We start from the raw sequence: 27,177 nt of genomic DNA, 5'->3' as shown, positions 1-27,177 counted from the left end.
ATGGAATTGCTCTTAGCTGTAGATTTAAAAAATGTCTTAGTAGAGAAGTATTCCTTCTCTATTAAACTAGCATGAATTAGTACACATTGCCATGCCAAAGGTGGCTATTGAGTCCTAAATGAATTCACAGTCTTTGCAGATATAGGCAGAAAAATTACACTTGCAATCATATCTCAGGCTGCTTTGTGTCCATCTCCACCTTTTTGGCTAGACAGATTGTGGATGGAGAGGAGAGACTATCAAGCCACTAACTCGTGGTTAATGCAAGTCATGCTTGTTTTCTCTGTTGTTTCATTTTAAGATTTTACCTTTTTGTAATAGAGAACAAGTTGGGAACCAATGGAAGCCTGAAGGATTTTGCAAAAAGTTAATGACATTTTCTGGTTTTGCTTCTTTCTCATCAGAGCTCTCACCCTCCTTAAATCATGTATGACAGGAAAAGCACACATTTAGTATCATTTGTGGTAAATTTAAGATACCTGTGCCATACTAGGCACTGTCTGCTCAAGGGGAGAGATACAGGCCAGGGATAGTTTTCAGTGTGTAAAGTGGAACTTAGTCAAGTTTCTGTGAATAATTGGAGAGGCAGGAATCATTGCTTCAGGTGAACAGATGCAGGTGCTTGCCTTGACAATTGGACTTTTGTAGTTGCTGGCATGCATCATTCCCTGCTAATAACACATTGGCACCTTCAGACTAATCCTGGGCAGTAAAATATGTCATAATGTGTTTTCTCATTTTACACAGACTGAGGATTTTACACTTGGGTAACACAACCACCTGAGTGGGGGCATTTGCCAACACTGTGAACTCCAAACACATTTTTGTTGAAACAAGTGGTATAAAGCTATGAACTGTGTAGAAATAAAATGGATAAATTATGGCCCAGAATCTCCCTGTAAAATTAAAAAACACAAAAGACTCCAGGGTTAATTTTTGTCTTAGACTAGTTTAAAAGTAGATATTTTTCACATTCCAGTTCAAATATAATAGGGACTTAATGAAAGTAAAATGATGACTTATCACATACATTTTTGAGTACAAAAAAAGAAAATTACAAAATGTTAACCATTTTTATATTATGAAATATGTTTTATATAAATTTATAACTATAATATTCAAACATTGAGCCATATTAGAACTATTTTCATCTGCAGTTAAACAGTCATGGAAATTAGTCATGGAAGCACCCAGCAACTTTGGCAAAGGGCTAATTAGCACTCTTCTATGGAGATCTACTAGGACCCATATTGTACTACTCTCCTTCAGAGAAATAGCAAGTCTTTTAATTAAGAAAGACATTTGATATTCAGATTCTAGTAATTCCCCAACCTATGTGTCCGTAACATTCAGTGTAGATAAAACAAGATTGTGAAATTCTAACTATCTATATGAAGTCATGCATTTCTATGCAAGTTTGAATAATTGATGGCTTGAATCTAAACATGTGGAACATACAAATGGCCTAACCATAGACATAACGTTGGAAATATAATTTCAAAAGCTCCTCATTTTGAAATATGTAATATTTATAATACACAGATATGCCTGTGGGAGCATATCATTTTATATGTAATATATGACATTTTAATATAATTTCATATTTTAGATACAATATTATATATAAATATGTAAATACTTGTATGTTTGTGGCTAAAGGGAATACCATGAAAAATGTAAATAAATATCAGCTTTGGGTATTGAGATTATTAGTAGTTTTTTCCTTTTCACAGAATGAACTATTTAAAATAATTAACTGAACTTCCAAAACACCAATAAGGACAACACAGAACAACATGCACCAAAATGTACTTGAAAGTAACAAATCCTATGAGCATCGTTTTTGAAATTACAATACCAAGTTCTCAGGATCAGCACTAAACAAGGCAGAGTTATTCTGTTGTATATGATTTGATCAGCATCTTATAGTGATAATTTATGTTTGGTATTTATTTATGTTCTTCTGCCTTTCCTTATTCTATGTATGTTTCGCTCTGTAATTATTAAAAATAAAGGAAGTTTAAAGTTTTTAGGACATATACGCCTTGACCCAACCATACTCTTTTCAAAAATGTTTAATAGGACAGTCTCAGTCAGGTGAGGGCAGCAAAGAGCAGAGAAAAGAGAAAGCCATTTCTCTATCCCTTGGGCAGAGTAGCTAGGGAACTGTTTGAAGCAGGACAAGCTTTGAGAGGAGTGAATATCAGAGATCACGTGTAGGTGTGGCAATGACCTATGCAAGGGGTTTTAATCTCATCAGGATTTTGAGCTTCATGGTTTTAGAAATAATAAAGTGGCAGCAACATGCATATTGAGTAAGCATGAAAGTTACTGTACATGGTTTTCAAGCATCAGAAACCAAAGTCAGGAAAGCAAGATAATTTTAACAAGTCATTCAGACATTGGATGGATCTACAAGTGCTAGTTTATTTTATCAGGGTCCTTCAGTGTCAGTCTATACTTGTAGACAGATATGTCTAGCCATAGCAAAGCCCTCTACAATCCAAGAAAAGGAAAACAAGCATTAAATAGTACCCCATCATTTCAGCTTTCCGTGCTGTGCCCCACTCACAGCTCACAGGTTGCCTTTGAGAGTTTCAGAAAAATAAGAATTTGTGTTCAGATTCATAAAACATAGAGAAAGGAGAAGCAGATACATATAGGTCCAAAACATACATTCTTTGCCTTCCCTTTCTATGGAAAAACAGAAACAAACAAACAAACACACAAAAAACCCAGAATCTTGTGTGCCACTCATTTTTGGTAATAGTATAGCATATATAGCTTCCACAGAGAAAGCATATAGATTGCTGAAGCTATGATCTTAACTTAGCAAGACAACCTAGGGTGTTGTTCAGATGATTACCTTGTATTCTTGGATAGCAATTATTCTCAAACCCTAAAGGAAGGGGGCAATGTAACATTCCTCTATCGAAAAAATTATAATCCTTTCTTAGGGCATGCGTTAAAAATATATCAGTGAACATGATGTTAATAATGATAAGCAAAAAAATTCTGGCCGGGTGCGGTGGCTCAAGCCTGTAATCCCAGCACTTTGGGAGGCCGAGACGGGCGGATCACGAGGTCAGGAGATCGAGACCATTCTGGCTAACACGGTGTAACCCCATCTCTACTAAAAAATACAAAAACTAGCCAGGCAAGGTGGCGGGCGCCTGTAGTCCCAGCTACTCGGGAGGCTGAGGCAGGAGAAAGGCGTAAATCCGGGAGGCGGAGCTTGCAGTGACCTGAGATCCGGCCACTGCACTCCAGCCTGGGCGACAGAGCGAGACTCCGTCTCAAAAAAAAAAAAAAAAAAAAAAAAAAAAAAAAAAAAAAGAAAAGAAAAAAAAAAATTCTAAAACTGATTAGCAAAGGGGACATCCTTAAGCAGGAAAAACGTTGTATAGATTGCAACTTAAAATTTAAATGGACTCTCTAGAGGGTAAGTTTTATTCTCTCTTAATGTAGCAGCATATTTTGTGAGAGAAGAGTATCCTTTAAAGAGCATAGTGGCCACTCTTCTGACTCCTCCAGAATACATATGAAAACATGTACCTAACTTACCTTAAAAAAAAACTGTTACTTTTCTGTTGCTATAGTTCACCATCCTTTTTGCAAATTACAAGCAGAGTAAGTTATAGTTAATAATGACAGTGTATTTTATACCCCACCACCTTCAAAAAAATCTGATACTTTTCTGTTACTGTAGTTCTCCATCCCTTTTGCAAACTATAAGCAGAGTAAGTTATAGTTAATAATTACAGTGTATTATTTATACCCCACCACCTTCAAAAAAAAGTGTTACCTTTCTGTTACTGTAGTTCACCATCCCTTTTGCAAATTACAAGCAGAATAAGTTATAGTTAATAAGAAAGTGTGTTTTAGATCCAAGGTTACACTAGAGGAGAAACATGTTAATTAAAAAACAAACAAACAAACAAACAAACAAAAAAAACACACTTACATTCTGAGTTAAGTATTCCAAAAAGAATAACATGAATATTTAAGAAGTGATAAAGCCTTTCAGATTATGTCTAAAATATCCATCAAACTTTAATTTTCATCTTATTTTCATATATTATATGTTAACAGTGCAATTTTTTTGGTAGTAAAACAACAGGCTCTATTTATTATGTTTTCTGACAGATTTCAAGCCCCATCCCTCCTTCTGTCTCTCTTGCTCCATTCCTGGGCTAGTCAGTAAGAAAGCCCAGGTGCTCCTTCACTTGGCATAGGTGGGAAGTTGAAATGATGCAAATTATGTAAGCTCCAGTCTCTTATCCGAAATCACCATAAAATCTCACTCTCACTTTCTCTCCCAAGCCATGTTTGAACCTGTTTGGGAGCGCTCTCTGCTTTCCACAGAAAGCACCATTACATGAAAAAAAAGTTATCTTCATATCCTCTTGGTGTCTGTGTGTCATCATCTGTCTTGACATCCAAATCAAATTTGTGTTGAGGGGCTCATCCTTCTTCCATAGCATGATGGTTAATTTTATAAATCAACTTGACTGGGTTAAGGGATGCCCAGATAGCTGACAGTTTTTTTCCTGGGTCTTTCTGTCAAGGTGTTTCCACAGGAGATCACCATTTGAATCTGTAGACTGAGTAAAAAAGATCCCTCATCATTGTGGGTGGGCATTATCCCATCCTTTAAGGGCTCAAACACAAAAAGAAAAAAAAAAAAAAAAAGACAGAGGAATGACGAATTTATTGCTCTCTCTATTTGAGCTGGGACATCCATTTTTCCTGGCTCTCAATCACAGGTGTTCTTGGTTCTTGGGCATTTGGAATGAAACCAGGATTCACAACCCAAGCCCCTAAGCTTCAGGTCTTCCAGCTCAAAATGAATTACATCACTGGCTTTTCTGGTTCTTCAGATGTGCTCATGGCAGATCATGACACTTCTTGGCTTCCATAGCCATGTGAGCCATTTTCCATTAAAAATCTCCTTAAATCTATCTATCTATCTGTCTATCTATCTATCTATCTATCTATCTATCTATCTATCTATCTGTCTATTCATCTGTCTGTCTATCTATCATCTCCTATTGGTTCTTTTTCTCTGGATATCCCTAATACACACAGTGTGGCTATAGTATATTCTTTTCAGTGGACATGTTTGTTTCATTTGATGCTGTTTAGATTTTTCTAAGATATTTTAATAATATATTGTAAGCATCATTATTTTAAGACATGATTTTTAATAAGAAATTTGGTATGATTAGTTAATTATATAAGTTACTTCATAATATGCATGCTATTTGTAAATAGGATACATGTTTTCATATGTATTCTGGGGGAGTCAGAAGAGTGGCACTATGCTATTTAAAATATACTCTTCTCTCACAAAATATGCTGCTACATTAAGGGAGAATAAAACCCTCCAGATAGTCCATTTAAATTTTAAGTTGCAGTCTATAAAGTGTTTGTCCCTCTAAGAATGCCTTCTTTGCTAATAATTTTAGAGTTTTTTTAACTTATCATTATTAACATCATGTTTACTGATACTTTGTTCTTTTCTTAGCTCACCTGTTGTCATCTTCCTTTTGTTTACTGACTTCATTGTAATTGTTTCCAAACTATATCTTTTTCTTCTCTTTCTTATGTTTTATTAAGACACTACCTATCTTTCTTTTCTTGGACTCCAGGGTTCACTTTTCTCTTTTATACTGTTTTGTTTCTGTATTGTTTAATTAATCAGATCTTGTACCTTGTAACTCCCAGGTATTGCTTTCTTTTACATTATATGCTTGTACACTTAAGACTTTTTAAAATGAGTATTTCTCCCTTTTTTCTTTTTGCAATTGGAATCTTTGCATGTATTCAACATTATGAAAATAGAGTTCAATATGTTGATATCACACATAATTTAGATTATTACCAAATAAGAGTTAAAAGCTTGTTTTAATAAATAGTGTGAAATGAGTATATCTTGTTTCTATTCTGTGAAGGCTTTTTCTCTATTACATTGACTGCATATTGATTTTGATATTTAAATTTAATAAAGACAATAGCCAGCTTAGAAAGCCAGGAAGCTTTCTAAAATGTTGTAATAGATTATAATGGTTATTCTAACCCATTGCACAACACATTATTTTAACCTAATATGCAATTAGGTTATTTTAAGCCATTTTATAACACATTATTTTAACCTAATATACAATATTTTATTTGAGATACTTCATTTCATATAAAGAAAATAAAAGAGCACATTCTTTCAGATATTATGAAAACTAGTCATAATCCAGTGTACTTTGAATTTTATAGTGGTTACCACATTATGTTGCTTAAAAAACAGACAAATTTAATTGTGAATACAATAAAAACCTACACATTTAAGCAGATATAATTATAAAAGTTCAGACAAATGTTGAATAATTTGGAATACTTTGATACAACAAAAATGGGAGGAATGTAATCAATTATCTTATTATTTTAGGAAAAAAATAAATTTCATATACATATTATCAAAGAAATATTTAAACTCATCTTTTATTTTAAAAATTAGTTTCATTATTAAAATATGACTGCAAATAGATTAAATATATGTTATAATATATATTTATAAATATGCTATTATAATCATAAATATAAAGAGAAATTTTGCCAGAATGTGATAAAGGAGATAGATACAATTAAAATATCTGTTACATTTCAATGAGATTATTATTTAAAGATGTAAGTGATAAACTCATTATTAGGGGAAATGCAGAAGACAGCAGTAACTAAGGAGATGTTTAAAAGAGCTTGTCTTTTTTCTTCTGATTTTCCAGGAGGAAATGAGAGAGCAGATGGTTTTCTCTGATTTGGTTCACTCCAGATCGACATGAAAGATGAAACAAATCAGAATACATGAAAACAATCATACTCCATAAAATATAAATTTATTCCAGGGAAAAAATGACATCCTGTTTAGTCTTTATCACTTTACAATATTAGTATCCACAAAACTTCTCTGAATTGTAACATGTCATCTTTTTAAGAAGACTTTTATAAGTTCTTATATGCGGCGTTTGAATCAACGGTCAAGGGGTGTCAGAGGAGATGTACGATGCTCTTTAAAATATAATCTAATTTCACAAAATATGCTGCCACATTAGGAGAGGATAAACCTTACTCTATACATGGGCAAATGGCACATGGCTCAGGAATCAAACTTCGAATAGGCCTAAATGTAACAATTGCAAACTTCGGTTAATTGTTATTATCATCATTTCAAGGAATGATAGCTATGTGTTCATATCACACTCCTGTACTTCTCTAAATTTCTGGTTATTATTCTATATTTATGGTGGATTATTTTTGGCCTCTAAGCAGACATCATACTCTCCTATTCTTTCATGAAAACTTTAGGGAAGTGTTTTACCTCCTACTATATGAGAAATCATTATTTCATCGGGGGTGGTTTTACTACACTCTGAAAAACATAGAATCAGAAAAAAGTTGAAATAAAATAACATGTGTTTTTCATTTTCTATAGGTTATAAACAAAGAAGTACAATGTCTGTTCTTTCATTTATATTTTCTGTAAGCAATTGAAATTATATGAATAGTAATTTTCACACAAATATTTTATGATTAATATTAAAGGAAATAATCATTTTTGCCTACGTGTATGTGTATGTGTGACTGAAAAATTAAGATAAATTTTACTGAAATTCTGACATATAAACACTATACCTGTGATAATGCATTTCATGAACCTATGCAATTCTTGAGTCCTCATAAACACATTTTTTTTTGTATTCAATAAGTATATAAATAATATTCTGTTCTGGAAATAAGAAAAAGTTAGCAAAATAACCAGTATTGTACTATAATGACAATTTCAGAATTTATCACAAAGAAAATTGATTCTTAAGAAATTTGAAATGCATATCTCACTGGTCTTTATATTAGAAATACTATTTGCTACATGCCTTTATGTATCAAAAAAGAACACAAAATTTCGATAGGTATATATGTATTATAGAAGTTAATACATAACAAATATGAAAGATTATAGTTTGAAAAAAACATATTTGAGGATAATCCATAATTTGATAATTTAAATAACTTATTTTGTCATAGAGAAAAGATTTGTAGTATATCTTCCCAAACATATTGAATTATTTGCATGATATGCAAACATATAGATGAATAAGTTATCACAGTTAACCTAGGGAAAGGCTAAACTCTTCCCTGGTTGGGGATTGCCAGTACTATTCAATGCCCCGTTCCATCCACCAGAGATCTCAGGATATTCCTAAAAGCTTCCCTCTGAGGTCAGATCAATCAACCCTTACCTGCTAGAAATTTTGGAGTTCAGATAACTTTTCCATATTAACATTTTTTTAAATCCTTGAGTGCTCTGAAATTATCACACGTTGGTTTCTCATTTTTACTCCTGTCTTCTATTCACTCCTCCCTGATCTGATCTCCCCGCCCCAGGTGCTTCTCAATCTGCCCAGTGATACACCCAATATTAGCTAAAATAAAATCCCCATACATTTTCAGCATCTTCTCAGAATGGGCATAATGTAATCCTGCCTTTGCTCTGCAAAAAATTTCTTCCCCTGCAAACAAACCTATTACTTGCTGGCTGCTACAGCTTTGGTTGCTATCTCATCTATTTTGGGAATATGAAATGGGACATGGTTCCAAGGTCCCCTAAATTTTATTTCAAGAGCTTGGTGAAACCAACTGTATCTGCCTATTCTATGTTCTTTTTCACCTTCTTTATCTTATTAACCAATGTTGTCATCTGACTTTCTTGTTGGTGATCTATTTGGGAAATCCAGCTCAAAGTCATTTTGTCCTCTCAAACGCCTTCAGAATTAAACTTTCCAAAAGTCGTGCCATTTACACTATCTAACTTTGTCACACTGTTTACTCTGCCAATTCAATTGGTTTTCACCCTGACTTATTTTGACAATGGTTCTCCCCAAGGCTAAGATAAAGTGCAAATTTCTTAGCAAAACTTTCAGTCATTAAAATCGTCCTGATCCTTGCATATCTCTTTAGCCACTTCATACAGTTTGCCACTCTCTCTGGTTTGTCGAGTTTGCCTTGATTTTAAATACTCTGTGTGCTTGGTGTTTCAATTAGGAAAAATATAACTGTGAGTAATGGAGGCCCAAAGATATAATAACTTAAAAAAGAAAAACAAAAGTATTTTTGGTTTATTAAAGTTTTTGTTTCATAAAATTCTCAGGCACCAAAGTGTTTTCTCTGGATGTTTTTGTTTTGATTTGTTTGTTTTATTTTCACTTTTCATGGCCTCTCTTCCTGAGGTCCTCTCACTTGTGTAAGCTGCTCTAGTTCCAATCATGAGGAGAAAAGAGAGCATTGTCTTTTAAAGAATATTCTTGGAAGCTGCAATGTCACTTCTATACCATGTCCATAACTAGATGCAATGGGGAGGTCTTATATTATGAGAAAACTTAGATTCTTTGCTTCATATAATTTGAAATATTTTCCCCAAGGATTTTACACATAATTAGTAAACTAATGACCCAAAGTCTTTTAGAGAGTCTCATAATATTTAACATATATACATTTTTTGAGCATCAGTCCTGTGAGAAATATCAGTGTGTGGTTGTGTAACGAAGGTAAGTAAAACAAAAGAATTTCTAATCTAGTAAAAAAGAAAAAGTTGAAAACAACTACAGGCATCAAGTCAGACATCAAATACATAATATAAAATAGTGGCAAGCATGTACAAAGTACAATAGCACAGGGCAAATTAGCTATCATGTTTAAGTTTTCTCACCCTGTGGTGTCATATAATTGCTTTTGATGAACAAATCATCTTTTTTCCTTTTCACTGTTAGCCATTGCCTTCATTTGAAAACGTTCTTCAAGTAAATCAACCACACATTGGCATACTCGATACCTTCTTGAGGACCACTTTACTCTCTTATTCCCAACATGAGGGCAGATTTACACACACTACGTTTTACCATTTTAATGTTTATCCATTAGCACATGTCCCTTAGTGCTGCATCATGGAACTGATCACAGAAATCTATGAGGTTATTTTTTTCACTTCACACTCTCTCCTTGACAGTCACATCCACATCATCAGAGACTCAATCTAAATTGCAGCATTTTAGATGTAGGAAGAACCGTAACATGTCACCTTGCCCAGCTCTTGTTTTACAAATTTGCAAACAGAGTCCCATTGATTTATCTAAAACCTTAAATTAATTGGGCAAATTCTCAATTCAGTGTATTTCCAGCCTTTCTAAAGAACTTGTCTTCTGACTGATCTGATCTACAAAATCCAAACCTGAATTTCAAAGTATATTCAGAGAAACTACAAATGAGTAACATATAACACATATTTGAATTATTTTTTCTTCCATATTTAAAATAAGATAATTGAAATGATAACAGTTTTAGAACTCACTGACTTTTATTATTAAAGAATACATCTTTTTAGGTACAGCATATTCTTGATAACAACAACAACAACAAAGTGCTATTTTAGAATCCTGCATGAAAGTTTTGCTAGATGTTAATTCATTAGGATAGACATACTAAATTGGATAACTTCATCATATTTCTAGGTAGAGAAATAAGAGATAACCCAAATTCCTATGCAAACTTAAGTTAGTTCCTTTTTTTAACTTAATCTTTTAATAATGGGGTCAGTTATAATATCCCCTATGTAAAAGTCACTTATATATAGTGAGTTAGCTCTTAGAATTACAGCAATAGATTTATTTAGTTTCATTTAGCAAAAAAACTAAATATTTGAAAAATATAATGATATAATTCATATGTCTATCCATTCAGCTATATTAGTACATACTAGGTAAATGTTGGAAACTGAATATTAGTGGAGGTTTTATATACATATACACATATATATGAATAAATAAATATACATATATAGGAGAGTTGAGTTTGATAAGGGGATAAAGAATTGGAATGGAATTTAAGAAACCTTAGATCTAGTGTTTTCTTTCACTAAATGACTGTTGTCTACTGATATCACCTCTGTGGATATTATGTCTTTATTTGATAATGAACAAGTTTGGACAACTTTTCAAAGGTACTTTGAGCATCCATTTATAACCGTTATCAAGAGACTTCTATGAACTCCTGTAATAAGCTAGGTTCTAGAATTACAAAGAGGAAGGAATCCTGCCACTGTCATTTAAGATCCATTTACTGTAGCAGAGAAGTGAGGAAGAACTATCACACGTGGAGGTACACTGACCTCCAACATATTGTTTCACAAGCTGGCAATCATATTTCAGGACCTGGTAATAAGCTTCAGATTTCCAGAAGTTCAATTTCATTAGCACACCTGAAGACAAGTCTCTTTGGAGTTTGACCTTCTAATAAAATGTACATGGTGTTGATGTATGAATCAGAAGTATAATTTATTAATCTAGAGTAAAAATATAAACAATGTATTAACCATAACATTGAATTTAATTGACCTATCCAATTTTTCTATATTGAAGAAGTTACATGAGAAACGGAATTGTAATCTGAAAACTGTTTGTTGGACACGGAAGCAGAGTAATAGACAGGTATATTTTTAAAGACATATAATTACATAGTTGACCAAAATATTTTCATGAGTTTATACATCTCAACATAGTGGTCCACAATTTTTTTTTGTTCCTGGCTCTCAGGGACAAGGAGCGTGTGGCAGAAGGTAAATTGAAATCTCGACTGATCTGAGAGGTATTCTACTGGTCTAAATTATACCTCAGGCGCTTTTTATTATGATGGACCAGTAACATACTTTGCAGGCTACACTTTAAGTAGCACTATAATAGATGGCCAACTACATGAAGCAAAAAAAGCATAATAATTGTAATTTGCAATTTTATACCTGTTTTTTTTTTTTTTTTTTTTTTTTTTTTTTTTTTTTTTTTTTTTTTTTTTTTTCAGGTTTCATACTTAAAATCCTTTACCTGGTGATATGGTTTGGCTGTGTCCCCACCCAAATTTCATCTCAAATTGTAGCTCCCATAATTCCCAGGTTTATGGGAGGAACCCAGTGGGAGATAATTGAGTCATGGGGGTGGTTCCCCCCATACTGTTATCATGATAGCGAATAAGTCTCATGAGATCTGGTGGTTTGATAAAGGGTTTCCCTTTTCACTTGACTCTCATTCTCTCTTGCCTGCCATCATGTAAGACGTGCCTTTCACCTTCCACCATGATTGTGAGGCCTCCCCAGCCACGTGGAACTGTGAGTTCATTAAACCTCTTTTTCTTTATAAATTACCCAGTCTTAGATATGTTTTTATCAGCAGCATGAAAACAGACTAATACACCTGCTAACAAGGTCTTTTGTCAGAGTACTTGGGGTCAGGTACAGTGCCTCACACCTATGATCCTAGCCCTTTGGGAGGTGGAGGCAGGGAGATCTCTTGAGGTCAGGAGTTCTAAAACAGCCATGACAACATTGCAAGATGCCATTTCTTAAAAACAAAATAGCTGGGTGTAGTGGCTTGTGCCTGTGGTCCCAATTACTTGGGAGGCTGAGGTGGGAGGATTGTTGGAATCTGGGAATTCAAGGCTATAGTAGTGAGCTATGATCATGCCACTGCACTCCAGCCTGGACGACAGAGTGAGACTTTGTCTCTGAAAAAGCAAACAAACAAAGAACAAAATATAAATCACACAAAAATGAAATTATTAGTAATAACTTTTTATTATTACATTCATATTACCAACATAGATATTCATAAATTTATTTATCCTCGGTAGCAGATGTTTCAAATCCACTTCCATAATAGCTGTCCCAAATGCTAACTTTCAGCACTCACTTCTTTTTATCTAAGGGCTTTCTTTGTGCACCAGAGCCCTCTCTGCCAATGTACACTGGGAGAGAAGCACAGACTGAGAAATCTGAGGAATTACTTCCCTGTAAGTGCTGCCTTCAGCTAATGACTCTCACAAGTTTGTGGAAAATGCTTACCTCATTCTGATAAATCTTGGGCCTGTGTTCTAAACAGTTTTCCAAAATTCTCCAGCAGAATTGAGTTCTATTTGCCCACAGTGGTGTCTGGTTTGCACCCTTTATTGGCTTCTTCCTCTCTTCCTGTGTTATTTCCTTAGGATTTTAATCATGTTCATGGAATTGCTTCCCAAACAATTTATTTGCACTCCATGATGTGTCTCAAGTCTACTTCTGAGAGAACCAAAATTAGGATATCTATCCATTCACAAATGACTCATCAAACTATTTATATAATTGAATAAAGTGCTTTTATTTACTAATTTAACAAGTTACTGTTCAAAGGTCTTAACAATGTGTTCTGTGTACTGGCTTTAAAATTCAGTTTAAGTAAAGCATAAAGTTTCAAATGACAGTTTCACGTTTTGTTTAGATAATAGTGTTTTAGACACTGGGAAGGTGAGGTCACTGGAGACTAGTGGTGATAAAAAAGATATTTCACAAATTGGAACCTCAGCAAGGTTTAAAAATATATATGCATCTATGTACACACATGCATTTGGGAGGCTTATATACAGTTTTGACTGCACTGAGATAATATACTGAGGGGTTTGAGGATGGATTTGAAAAGTGAAGAAAGCATATTACAAGAACTATGAACAGGCCTGAGAGTAAAGCATCCTATATGCAATAGAGGACTACTGATGGATTTTACAATATAGAAATACCATATTTTAAATGATGCTGTAGTCTTGGTACATAAATCTAGTACCAGCAAATAGCATCACCATGGCTGTGACTCAGAAGAGAAGCTGGGGTAAAAGATAGCTTATTTTAAAACTATAGAGCATAAACATTTTTCTAAGTAATCCAATACCTGGACATGTCATGTCCAGGGCTTAGGCACATCTCAAGAGGAAATGATCATATTGGAAAAAATAGATTAAAGAGACAGTAATGATCAGGCAAAAATTGTCTTTAAACAAGACATTAACTAGGCAAAAAAGGGAGATCCAAACGTGAGCATAACATATCATCACATGTGAACAGCTTCCCTAGAAGCCTGGAAATCTGTTCTCTTCATGGTTTAGATCCAAGTAATACAAACGCCATGAAGATGGGTTAGATTAGCAAATAACACCATAATTCCAGAAGACCAAATCTACTAAAAAGGTAAATTGACAGGAACTGAGGCACAGGAAGGCAGGCACAAACTAGAATCAGACAGATAAAGTAGTGGTAAAGGTCTGACTAAATTCAGAACAAGAACAAGATATAGACATTTACTTTAACAAATGGAAAACTCCAAGGCAGCATCAGAAATATAGAAATAAATTCCAGGATAGAGGTCATTGATAAAAATATAACTTAATTTCATACACAAGTGATTTAAAATGAAATGTAAAATGTATACATATATGTTTCATTGCAATATTTTATTCATTCAATAGAACTATAAAAGAGTGTATCTCCTCCAGGGAAAGCATTAGAGAGTAACAGGTGATACATAAAAACATTATTACATCATTATTATAGTATATAACAAAACTTAGTAGAAGAGTGATATAATGTGTTGAGTGATTTACAGCTCATGCAAGAGATAGACTGTGTTTAAATCTTAGCTATGTCATAGCTAAAGTGACTTAAATTCATTAAGCTTTAGATCTTTATTTGGGAGATTAAAATAAAATGGTATATGCAAAGTTCTTAGCACAAAGCCTCATATTAATGCCCACCAGACGGAGACCACAAGAGTCACCTAGCACCTAACTAGGAGCACCTAGTTAGATTTGCTAATCTAACTAACCTAGTAAAGCTAGTTAGATTTACTAGCTTGCTGCAGTAAGGGAGAAGCCATACCATGGGAAGACATAAAGCATATCAGTAAGGAGGATTTAGAAGAGACATTAGAGAGTTTTGGTTTAGAGAATGTTTAAAGAAGTGAAGGGTTATTCTAGATTGTATGCTCTCAGAGGTGCGGCCAATTTCATAATCAGGTGTCAATTTTTATTTAGGATGCTAGAGTAACAAAACACGGCTAGTATTAGCATAGGTGAATAACAGCAGTGACACGTTATAGTCAAAGAAAAGCCATGGTTGGTTATTTTTCTGATTGTATTGTACCATTCTCTTTGTGCTCAGATGTGATTACTGACTGGTTTTGTTTTTGTCTTGTTGTACCATGGCCACAGAGTGCTCCTGATAATTATCCTGGATGTTTTATAAAAAATCTTCATGTTCAGCAGTGTGGTAGACAGGCTTCTAAAATTGTTGCCAATGATTCACGCCTCCTGGTCTTCACGTCCTTTGGTAATTTGTTCCCTTTGGTGTGGTCTACCTAGTAACTTGCTTCAAATAAACAGGCTATGTCAAAAGTGATAGGATGTCACTTCCAAGATTAGGTTATGAAGACTGTGACTCCCATCTTGTTAGCAGGATGCTAGCTCTTTCATGCTCTTTCTCTTGACTTCTAGGCTCATTCTCTTTGAGGAAGAAAACTATCATATTGGAGAGGCTCACATGGCAAGAAACAGAAAGCAGTCTCTAGTCTATAGCCAGTGAGGAATTGAGGTCCTCAGTCCAGGAGCCCACAAGGAAATAAATCCCTCTCACAATCACTTGAGCTCGGATGGATATCCTTCCCCAGTGGAACCTGAGGTGACTACATCTCTGACCAACTTTTATCTCTGCCTGAGAGAGATGCTGAAGCAGAGGACCCAGCTACTCTGCACCTGGATTCCTGATCCACAGCAACTATGGGGTAATAAATGTTGCTTCAAGCCTGTGAGTTTGGGAGAAATTAGCTACCATGCAAGAAGGATTTAACTCAAAAGGTATGGGTTGCTGGGACCTGGGACATTGCCAAAAAAGGCCTGTACCTTGGCTGGCTCCTGAGGGATGAACTCTAAGCCTTTGGACTATTTTGGCTGATAATAATGCTTTTGTGTATCTTAGGCATTGGAGCACATAATACAAGTTTGATCATGTAATTTATGGTGAACATCTGATTTTGCTCTGGGGACGGGGGTAAAATCTTGAATGACTGCAGTCAGTTCTGTAGATCCCCAGTAAATGACTCTCAGTAAAAACCCTGAGCATCAGAGCTTCCTGGTCAGTAACAGTTTGCATGTGTGTTACACGTTCCTGTGAAATTAAAGGATGTTTGTGAGACCCCACTGGGGAAGAATACCTGGAGGCTTATGCCTGCTTTCCCCTGAACTTCTTGCCATGCATCTTTTCCTTCTGCTGAGTTTAATTTATATTCTTGCACCATAACCATGAGCAAAGCAGCTATTCTGAGTCCTGTGAGTTCTTCTAGCAAATCATTGAGACTAAATGTGGCCTCAGGATCCCCAACACAGTTATAGAGCAAAGATTAACCATCTGCTGTCAGGTTCCCTAACTTAAACAATTTCCAACAGCATACAATAATTGCACACCAAATATTACCATAGTAATTTGCAGTAAAAGTATTCAACTATACCTCTTGATATCACAAAAGGCTTCCTAGGAGATAAGTTACTGGCTACGTTTTATACAAGCATTTAACAGGCAGCTAAAGGAGAAGTCAATCCACACTGAATGAACAACTAGAAAAGTCAAAGAAAGAAAGAAAGAAAGAAAGAAAGAAAGAAAGAAAGAAAGAAAGAAAGAAAGAAAGAAAGAAAGAAAGAGAAAGAAAGAACGAAAGAAAGAAAGAAAGAATATGGAATATTTATGTAATTCCAACTCTTTCCACATTAGAAAGGCTTAAGTAAGCATGTCTTCTGTAAGGTAAAAAATGAAATATTGTGATTGAAGAAATATAGAATCTGTAAAGGACCTATTTAACTTTCATGTGGTAACCTTTTTCAAAGTGTTTTTTGCAGGCCCTGGAGGGTAAACTACATTCAGATCACAAACTAGAACCTCCCCTTCTAACCAGAACCTGGGCTAACACAGTCTCAACTGACTTTCTTCCTCTCCTGTCTCAACCTTTTGTTGTTTATCAGAAAAATGTAAATATGGAGTTTCAAGTATTTCTAATGCTATTTTCATGACTACTTATATTTTTAATGATTATAAAATATTTTAATAGCTTTCAAATCACTTCCCCCCTGTAAATAAGGTTTCTGAATACAAAACAGGACATTAGAACTAAGTATGTTTATTAATTGATCTATTATAGTGCTCTTTTATTCTTAAAATGATTCTCTCTCCTTCCCCATTTGAATTCCATTTTTTTTCTATTGAGCATAATATTATAGTGTCATAGATTTGTTAGAAAACCACAATTTTTTCTTGATCTTATATTTACAAGATGCAATTTTTAAAAATGAAATTTGAGCTTCACTTATGAAAGCAAATTTAATTATTGCTTTATATATTCATTTGAACTGAAAAACAATGAATTTTAAAGATTTGTTCAGCTATATTTTGCTAGACTTATTCTTGTATAAAATGAGATTGCTTTAGGATTTGTATTGCCTAGAATTTTTCTGGCATATGGATTTAAAGATTTAAAAATATTGTATACTTAAAATAACAGATGTTGCAAATGTTTTCTTTAATGGGTTTTAGTTTTTTAAAACCTCTTTAACACACTCTCATACTGAATTCTTTGCAGGACCTATTTAATTTTCATATGTTAACTATTAAAATAAATTCAGCAGCGAACCACATTGCCCAGTACCTAAATAGAACCATCTCATTTGAAAATAATATTAAATTTTAAAGAACTATACATTTCTCACAGAAAGAAATAAGTTACTGCTAAAATGTTCTCAAAACTTCTATTACTCAACAAAGTAACTAAACTGATATTATTTTCTTCTGAACATGATTTTTATTTAGTTTTCATTGTTTTGTCCTTGCTGCTTGTTTTAAATATTTTATTATAAAAAATTTAACTGAATTTTATATTCTCTGTCTTTACTTCTCTGTGGTTTTTTTAGAAATTTAGGTGCAATTTATAAAATTCTACACATTTGACATGTAGTACAATTTTCAAGAACATGACTTAATATTAGTTTAATAATATTTAAAATAATTAATACCATATATTGGACACAACAGAAGGTGATACACATGGCATAAAGCAATTAAGGAAAATATATCTCTAATTTTGACATATATAATATTGATAATATATTTCTACATTATTAAGTTGAAAAACGTAGTAGCATGCTATATCTAAGTGATAACGAACAAAATGTTACCAGCAAGGTTACAATTATCCTCATGGTAAAGACAAAAAATAAACAACATTTCAGAAAGGAAATATATACACACATATATACACATACATGCATGCATGTGTTAATATATGCATAATAAATATACACACAAACAATTTGTAAAAATGAGAGGTGTGTCAAAAATAAATATCAAAATCCTTGGATGCTATATGGTACTTTGAGATCATACATGGATTTACTAGATTAGAAGCTTTTCCATTTAACCCCCTTGCTCTCACAATTTTAAATTTAGTTCTAAGAGAGAAGAACAAACTTTTTCCTTCCATTTTGCAGCTCTGACAGTCAATAAGGCTACTTTGTTTCTGTCACTACATGTTACATCATTACGGAAGACAGAGCAAACAATCCACTAAACCAATTTCATCAACATAATTATACACTTGCCAAAACCAGATTAGCCAGAAACTAATGTGACAGCAAGATTCACTTTCACACGGATTATTTATGAACCTTGTTCAAGATTTTATTGGTCATGGATAGAGCCTTGTATTACTGTAAGAGACAGTATAGTTACCATAGTGACTAAAGTGTCAGCTGTGGGCTATAAGATATAAAAAACACAGGTAATCTGGTATCTCAGAGATGCAGGGGAGTATGAAACTTAAATTATATTGGGCACAAATGAAATATATATCCCTCTTGACAGCTCCCATGGTTGGAGTTTGGAATCTTCAATACATAATATGGTATTTTTTTCTTTTAAAATTTATATATGCCCAGTTTTTTAAATATATACAAAAGGGGTTTATTAATAAACTATACATTAATAGATGTAAAATAGCCTTAAATGACTCTTTACTATCTTCAAGAGGTATAAACTCTAGTGTATTTAAAGAGAAGTTAAACTTTAAATAATTTATTTTATCACATATTTAGTTTCAAGCTGCTATGGAAACTGACTGAAAATTTTCTAAATAAACTGTATATCATACAGCCCTGTACATTTGACTTTCAGCTCTTCTGTTTCTGACCCTTATAACCTTAAAATAAATAGACTATTATTATGTAAAAGGAAAAACTTTTTAACAAAATTCTTGTTAAAAAGACTAATATTATACAAAATAAAGTTTCTATAGGAGTTGTATCTAATTTCAGCTATTTTTATAGAAACATATGATGTACCAGCTAAGTAAATGTTCCCAGCCCAAGAACCTTTGCATTTCTCATCTAATAAAATGTCAGAAATAATCAGAAAGATATGGTCTTGAGTTCATTTGCATAAGAATTAGTCTTGATGTGAAAGAGGGAAAAAAAAAGAAGGGCTAGGAAATATTTGTGGAAGTTTTGATTTAACTCTTTTTTTCTTGTACCTAAAGAAAAGTATATCCAAGTATTTCTTATTTTCTTTATCAGAACTTCAATTTATCAATTACAGACACATATGATCATTTTAGGATAAGATTGTATTACTTTCCAAAATTATGTGTACTTATTTATATTTAATAAACTGTATAATTTAATAATATAGCAATGCATTGATCATCATCACTATGATTATATAACCTAAACTACATAATTTGTAAATGACTTCTTCAACATTGTTGAGTGATAACATAAAATGTATACATGTGTATATAGATAAATGTGTGTTCATCTAAAGTATGTATATAAGTCCCTTTTTAAAGTATTGTATTGCTTATGTTTTAGTGTCTAAAGTAATGCTATTTGAGTAACATAAATCAGTCTTACAAATGCAATCAATCCTTACTGAGAAATACCTCTCTGAAATATCATTTTATTTATGTATTATGTCATTTTGTATCACCATCTGAATGGAATATCAAATTTCCTTTGTTCTATTAAACCTGATACTTTTCATACTAGATGCCTCCCAGGTAATCTCAACTGTGCTTTTGCAAATTGAAGTCTCCTGCAGTGCAAAATGCTGATTTTTTATTTGTATTTGTAAATCTTTTTTGATCCAGTGCAATTATTATTTCTGAATATTATTTCATGCCTTACCATGATTATTTTAATTATGTAAATTTGGATTGATAAATAAGGCAATTAAACAAAATTCACCAGCAATATTTTGTTAAACACTGGTAAGAAGAGTTCTAGAACAATTCTGCTTATGTCAGGCACTATGTTTGGCACTATAAGGGAGAAATGAGCAAGGTAAGTTCTCTGCATGAACTACGGTAATTACTAGAGGCAGTTTTAATATTAAAAATAATAACATTGGTAAACTCTTAATAGATGTCCTCTTATTTAATGCCTATTCCGGAGCACACTCTATGCTAAATATTTGAGGAAATACTATCTCATTGAAAAGAAAACCCCATGAGGTAGTGATTACAGTCACAAAATATAAAATATGGGTCATGAGCATAAAGTTAGACAATGAGATAGTATATTATTCATTGTAGTGAATTGTGGCAGCTTTGGAGTGAAACTTTTGAATTTTAATATTTTACTTTTCCACTCAGCCCATATATCCTCCTGCAATTTACTTAACCTTTCTGTGTCTCAGTTTTCTCACTTATAAAATAGAATGATGTACTACTTATCTTCAAGGTTACTTGTAGCTATTAAATAAGTATGTAATTTAAAGTACTTAGGGCATTACACTTAGTAAGTGTTCAATAAACATGTATTATTATCATTTGAGTAACAAGTGGTAGTTTTTTTTTACCTTAATAATAAATATATGTGTCATGTTCACAGTATACTCAGTTGACTTCAAATATTTGACATTTCTATCTTGTTTTTTGATGTTACTGTGTATTAGTCTATTTTACTCAGTTACACAGAAGGGACTCTATATAATCCAAAAGTAGAGATGTTGATATAGGAACTAGGTAGGAGCTTTCTCAATTGTTGAAAGATTGAGCAAGAAAAGGTCAGGGCAGCACTCACTAAAGGTAAGAGAAAACAGGAAAGATCTTGTGCTGAAGCTCCAAACAGCTCACAGGAATGCTCCTGCGAGTCTCATGTCCACTCACACATCTGACAACAACCACCTGCAGAAAATACAAATGTCTTCTATTCCTATGTTGAGATCTTTTAGGAGTCTCCCATTTGGCAAAGTGAGAACTATAAGGAGAAGGGATTCAACCAAATGCAGTTTCTGGCTTCCCTGGATCCATGCAGAAGAAAACGGCTGCAGTGATGCCAAGTTAAGAATGGACAATCAGGACATCTAGTTCCCTGATGCTCAACGGTAGCATTGCTATTCCTGTTTTATAGAATTAGAAACAGAGTTCCAAAGATACTAAGATCCAAAGATAACTTGCTTAAGACCACTGGATATTACGTAGCAAAGTCAGGATTTGAACCCAGTTTTGCCTGACTATAATACCTGTGTTTTGTTTTAGCCAGTGGGCATACTCTTTAACTAGGCCAAAACTGTAGCAAGGGAGTGGTGGCGGATGGACTTTCACTCTTGGTGCCCAGCCTGGAGTGCAATGGCGCCATCTCGGCTCACTACAACCTCTGCCTCCCAGGTTCAAGTGATTCTCCTCCCTCAGCATACAGGCGTGTGCCACCATGCCCAGCTATTTTTGTCTTTTTTTTAGTAGAGATGGGGGTTTCTCCATGTTGGTCAGGCTGGCCTTGAACTCCCAACCTCAGGTGATCCACCCACCTCGGCCTCCCAAAGTGCTGGGATTACAGGTGTGAGCCACTACGCCCAGCTGAAAAAAATATTTTTTAATCTTCAATTAAAAATTAATTTAAAATGTTTTAAATTAAAATTTTACTTAAATTTCTATAATGTAGAAAATTGGCATTGAGTGCATAAAATCACTTAATTCCTATAAATTAAAAATTATATATATTTTTTAAGAGTGGGCAATTGGAAGTTCAGTGTGTGCCAAAATCTCAGGAGATTTCAGTAGCGGAGAAAGGAATGTTGTTGCTAAAAAAGAATTCAACCCTGTGTAGTTGAAAACTGAGTATGTTCAACAGAACACATTAACACCCTGAATGATGCCAGAGTGCAAGTGGCTATACATTATATAGATATTTTAAACATCAAATAATAGTGACCCTAAATAATTACATAAAATGTATGCTAGCTTGTTATCTGAAATCATGCACTGCAGATGAAAATGAAGGTATTAAATGGAAGTAAAATTCTTAGAGTCCTTGTCACTGTCTAAAACTTTTAGTTTAAATAACAAAATGAAAAGGCATCTGGATGAATCACTTGCTTTATTCTGTCTTTAGGATACACACCCACTTTGTATGCAGAGAACCTTTTCAGAAGGAAACTATTAAAGAAGTAGTCAGTATGTAAATCTGCTAATTAGATTACTGCAAATACCAATAACCCATCCTGTTGTTGCTTAAGAAAACAGAGTAGACTTCACAATGTAGTTCTTATAATGTAAACTAAATATTTGCCTGTCTGCAGAAGTGAATTATTGTTATGGCAATCAGTAATAATATGAATCCTTATCATATAAGCTTTTTGCATAGCCACTTATCTTCTAAATGAGTCATGAACTCAGAGATGCCAGCGACATTTCCATACACATGAGACATGGGGGTTGTGTGGAAGTACTGAAATTTCAACTGAATGAATATTTCTTTAAAATGCCATTTATTTTGGCTGAGATATCTTTAACAAAATTACAGAAGGAACAATTTAGAATTCCTTTTTCATTCAGAACTAACGAACCCTAAGATGTGAATCACGTTCATATTCCATGGACGAACTACCAACATTAAAGGACTAAGATTTTCTCTTGTTTACCATTTTAACTCACTAGTGCACTTTCAGAACTAAGTTTTCATTCTATTCATTTTTTAAGTAAAATGCACCCATAAAATATTATTATTGAGAGGAAAAGAACATTATGTTAGAAGGAAGGGAGGACATTTTTATTGGGTGTTATTATTGTGTATTCCTGGGTAAGTACCACAAGCTTTCCAAACTTCACTTTTCTTTTCTCTATAGCAAAGAGAATTAGTTGCTTTTTATAAGCCATAACATTTCTGTTTTCTTCTGATAAATATTTTAGTTTTCACAATTCATGGCATACTCCCAAGCCAACATTGCTATTATGAGTATAATTGTTACATATAAATGCAAGGTGAGTTTTAAAAGGTTGTGAAAAATAAAATTAAAAGGCAAAAATAAAAATATAAATTTTATTTTTCTATATATGCTCTATCAAGGCCAAGACACTTTTGTAAGCATGTGGATGACACCGACCATTTAGTTCAGCCTTAAATAACTGAAGTCACCAACATGGTGAAAACCTGTCTCTACTAAAAATAAAAAGTAAATAAAAAAAATAAAAAATAGCTGGGTGTGGTGGCACACACCTGTAACCCCAACTACTCAGGAGAATAGCTTGAACCCGGAGGCGAAAATTGCAGTGAGCCAAGATTGCGCCACTGCACTCCAGCCTGGGTGATAGAGTGAGACTTTCAAAAAGCAAAAACAAAAACAACTTAAGTCCTGGGAATTTAACCGGGCAATACAGTCTTTGTTGCATTACTGACTAAAGAAAAATGTGTGCCCTGTAGCAATTTTTTTAGATTAGAAAACAAAAAGAAGTCAGAAGGAGCTAAATCAGAACTGTACGTTGGGTGCCTAATGATTTCCCACTAAAACGTTCGCAAAATTGCCCTTGTTCGATGAGAGACATGAAAACAGAAGCATTGCCATGGTGGAGGGAGGACTCCGGTGAAGTTTCCCTGGGTATTTTTCTGCTAATGCTTTGGCTAACTTTATAAAAATATTCTCTAATAATCAGATGACATGGTTATTTGGCCTCAGAAAATCAATAGGCAAAAGGCCTTACGAATCCTGGACGTGGTGGCTCACTCCTGTAATCCAGCACTTTGGGAGGCCGCGGCGGGCGGATCACGAAGTCAGGAGATCAAGACCATCCTGGCTAACATGGTGAAACCCCTTCTCTACAAAAAATTAGCCGGGCGAGGTGGTGGGCGCCTGTAGTCCCAGCTACTCGGGAGGCTGAGGCGGGAGAATGGCGTGAACCCGGGAAGCGGAGCTTGCAGTCAGCCGAAATGGTGCCACTGCACTCCAGCCTGGGCGACAGAGCGAGACTCCGTGTCAAAAAAAAAAAAAAAAAAAAAAAAAAAAAGAATCCCATCAAACTGTTGTCATGATCTTTGCTCTTGATAAACCTGCTTTTGCTTTGACTGGACCACTTCCACTTTTTGGTAGCCATTGCCTTGATTTTGCTTTTTCTTCAGGATCCTACTGGTAAAGACACTTTTTATTTCCTGTTAGAATTCTTTGAAGAGATGCTTCAGGATCTTGATCCCACTCATTTAAAATTTTCATCAAAAACTTTACTCTTGTCTGCAGTTGATCTGGGTGCAACAATTTTGGTACCCATTCAGGGAAAGTTTGCTCAATTTTAATTTTTCAGTCAGAATTGTGAAAACCGAACCAATTGAGATGTCTATGGTATTGGCTATTATTTGTGCTGCTGTTGTGAGTGGCACAAGATCAAACATAATTAAATCCACACATGTCTGTGTTTTTTCACAAAGTCAAACTTTTATTGATGTTATTTTTAATCACAAAAACCTCAAGCTACACGGAGCTCCCAAGGAAGCAAGTCTCCTTAGTACTACCCATTAACTTGGCAGTCAGAACCATGGACACACAGCCTCAAGCATCTCCACAGGTCAGTCCACATTATAAACCATACCTAGTAGTACACATAATCAGTGTATAAATGTTATAGATTAAGATTTCACACAAAGCACAGTAACATTTAACATCAAGAAAAAGGGATAGGAAAGGGAATTAAAATAAACCAGTCAAAGGAGAGTGATGTTGACAAAGGAAGTGTCCTGGCCTGCTCCCGACAGTAGTCAATGCCTTGCAAGGATGAGTCTTTGATTTAGACAGAGTGTTTGGTGCCAGAAGTCAGGTGCTGCTCATGAGTGACAGCAAGAGGGGGTCTATCAAGATGACCATGTTTAGCTGCTGAAGTCCCATTTACTTTGTGAACCTTGAGTCCTCTGGTGAGGACTGACAGTAAAGAACTATGCCCTTCTTTGGTTGGGTAATGGCTATTGACTGAAGGAACATCTAAACCCTGTTGACTTCATGCCTTTTGAAATTTAAGATGGAGTTGTCTTCCAACATGGATTAACTCATGTGAAGGGTGCTCTATACATCTGTTAATCATTGATCCTTTTCATCTGGGGGACCAACAAGATTTTTTCTCACAAGTTGGTGTGGATGATCAGCTGCTGTGGGCTTCTTCAACATCATCTTGTCCCTTCTTAAAACAAGTTATTGATTTGTAAACTACCAATTTCTAACAGGGTGTTATTCCCATTAAACATTTTGTAAAGCATTAGTGATTTCACCACTCTTCCATCCAAGTCTCACCATAAGTTAGATGTCTGTTCTTTCTTTATTTTTAGCAGAATTCATGTTGCTCTGATTGGGATGCTTTTCAAACGGATGTCTTATCCTTCTTACTGCCTCAGCCTAAATCTTGTTTAGACATGTTATCAAAAGCTGGTACAAGTTTATTTTGATGCAAAAAAATTTCAAAATTCATGTATAGTTTTTTCATAGTATATATTTTCCATAATCTTTTTGAAGTCTTCTTGCATTATATGCAGTGTAAACTCATAGTTTTACATTCTTTCAATTTATTTTCAGACTTACTCTTCTAAATTGTTGACAATTGGATATATCTCAGCATTTTGGCTAAAATAGTAAACTTGATGTCTACCTTTTTCTTAAACAATGCCCCAAAAAGTTAGAATCTTAAAGTAGTTGTGTTCAAGATGTAAGGCTCATTCAGCCTGGGTTTCTTTTCAGAAGCACCACTGAGGTGTGATGGGGATAATTATTTAAGTGCACTCCTCACTGTGAACTTAGGATATTAAAGCATGGTCCTAGATTCCAGTAGTATCCACTACTTGGTGCAGGGTCCTACATTCCAGTAGTAGCCACAGTCCTCAGACTACAGGGCATTGTGATAATGAAAATCTTCTCCCATTTCCACATGTGCCTTAACAGGGCAGTAAAATAGGACTTTATATTGTTATATAAGAACACGATGTCACAGGAATTTGTTATTCTCGCAAATCAAACACAAGCATGAGTAGATTCTAGAAAGTAAAACAAGGCTGTCTTCATGATTACAAGTCAGAATTTCTTATAAAAATAGCAATATTTCTTTGTAGCTATAGTTTAATCCTTTGTTTTTGTTTCTTCTAAATTTGGAATTAGGTTCATTCAAAAAAGCAGAAATTGCTTTACTTTCTTCCTTAGCCATTTCTCTTTTATTGACTCCTCTGGATTGGGCATTTTTATTTGTTTTAGCTAACACTTTATTGAAAAGTCCTTTACTATCTCATGTTGACTTGTACTTGGTCATTCTACTTTTTGAAATATTCCTTTTTGCCATCTTCTTCAGTATATTCTGTTGGAGGACTTTTTAAGCTATTCTTTTCTTGTGATGGTCTTTTTCTTAATTATTTTCATTGTCTCCTAAACAAATTCACACTATAAATTTCAAAATAAGTACAGTCTAAAGTTTGACTCCATTTGTTTTCATCTTTTGCATTCTTATTCTTGAAATACAGAAACCTTAAGCTGTACAATAATATTCCATTTGCTCAAACTTGCCTAACTGAAATGATAGGTCAATATATAACAAAAATATTTCTTCTGGAATCACCCTTTATTTCCTTTGGCCAAACAAATGGGAATCCATTAGGTGGAAGACATACCTTATCATTCAACATAATCTGTAATAACACAGAAAGATAACATAATTGCTTAAATATTTTATACGTATTTCATAGGGAAAACCTTCATGCATGCTTCCTGATTCCCTCTTTTTGTCATTTTTCTTTTTTTTTTTTTTTTTTTTTGAGGTGGAGTTTCGCTCTGTCCCCAGGCTGGAGTACAGTGGCGCTTTTTTGGCTCACTGCAACCTCCGACTCCTGGGTTCAAGAGATTCTCCCACCTCAGCCTCCTGAGTAGCTGGGATTTCAGGCACCTGCCATCATGCCATACTATTTTTTTTTTTTTTTTTGTATTTTTAGTAGATAGAAGATTTCACCATGTTGGCC

This window comes from Chlorocebus sabaeus, chromosome 7, assembly GCF_047675955.1.
Source record: "Chlorocebus sabaeus isolate Y175 chromosome 7, mChlSab1.0.hap1, whole genome shotgun sequence".
Classification (NCBI taxonomy): domain Eukaryota; kingdom Metazoa; phylum Chordata; class Mammalia; order Primates; family Cercopithecidae; genus Chlorocebus; species Chlorocebus sabaeus.
The sequence above is the reverse complement of the archived record's forward strand: the minus strand, read 5'-3'. Positions refer to the sequence as shown.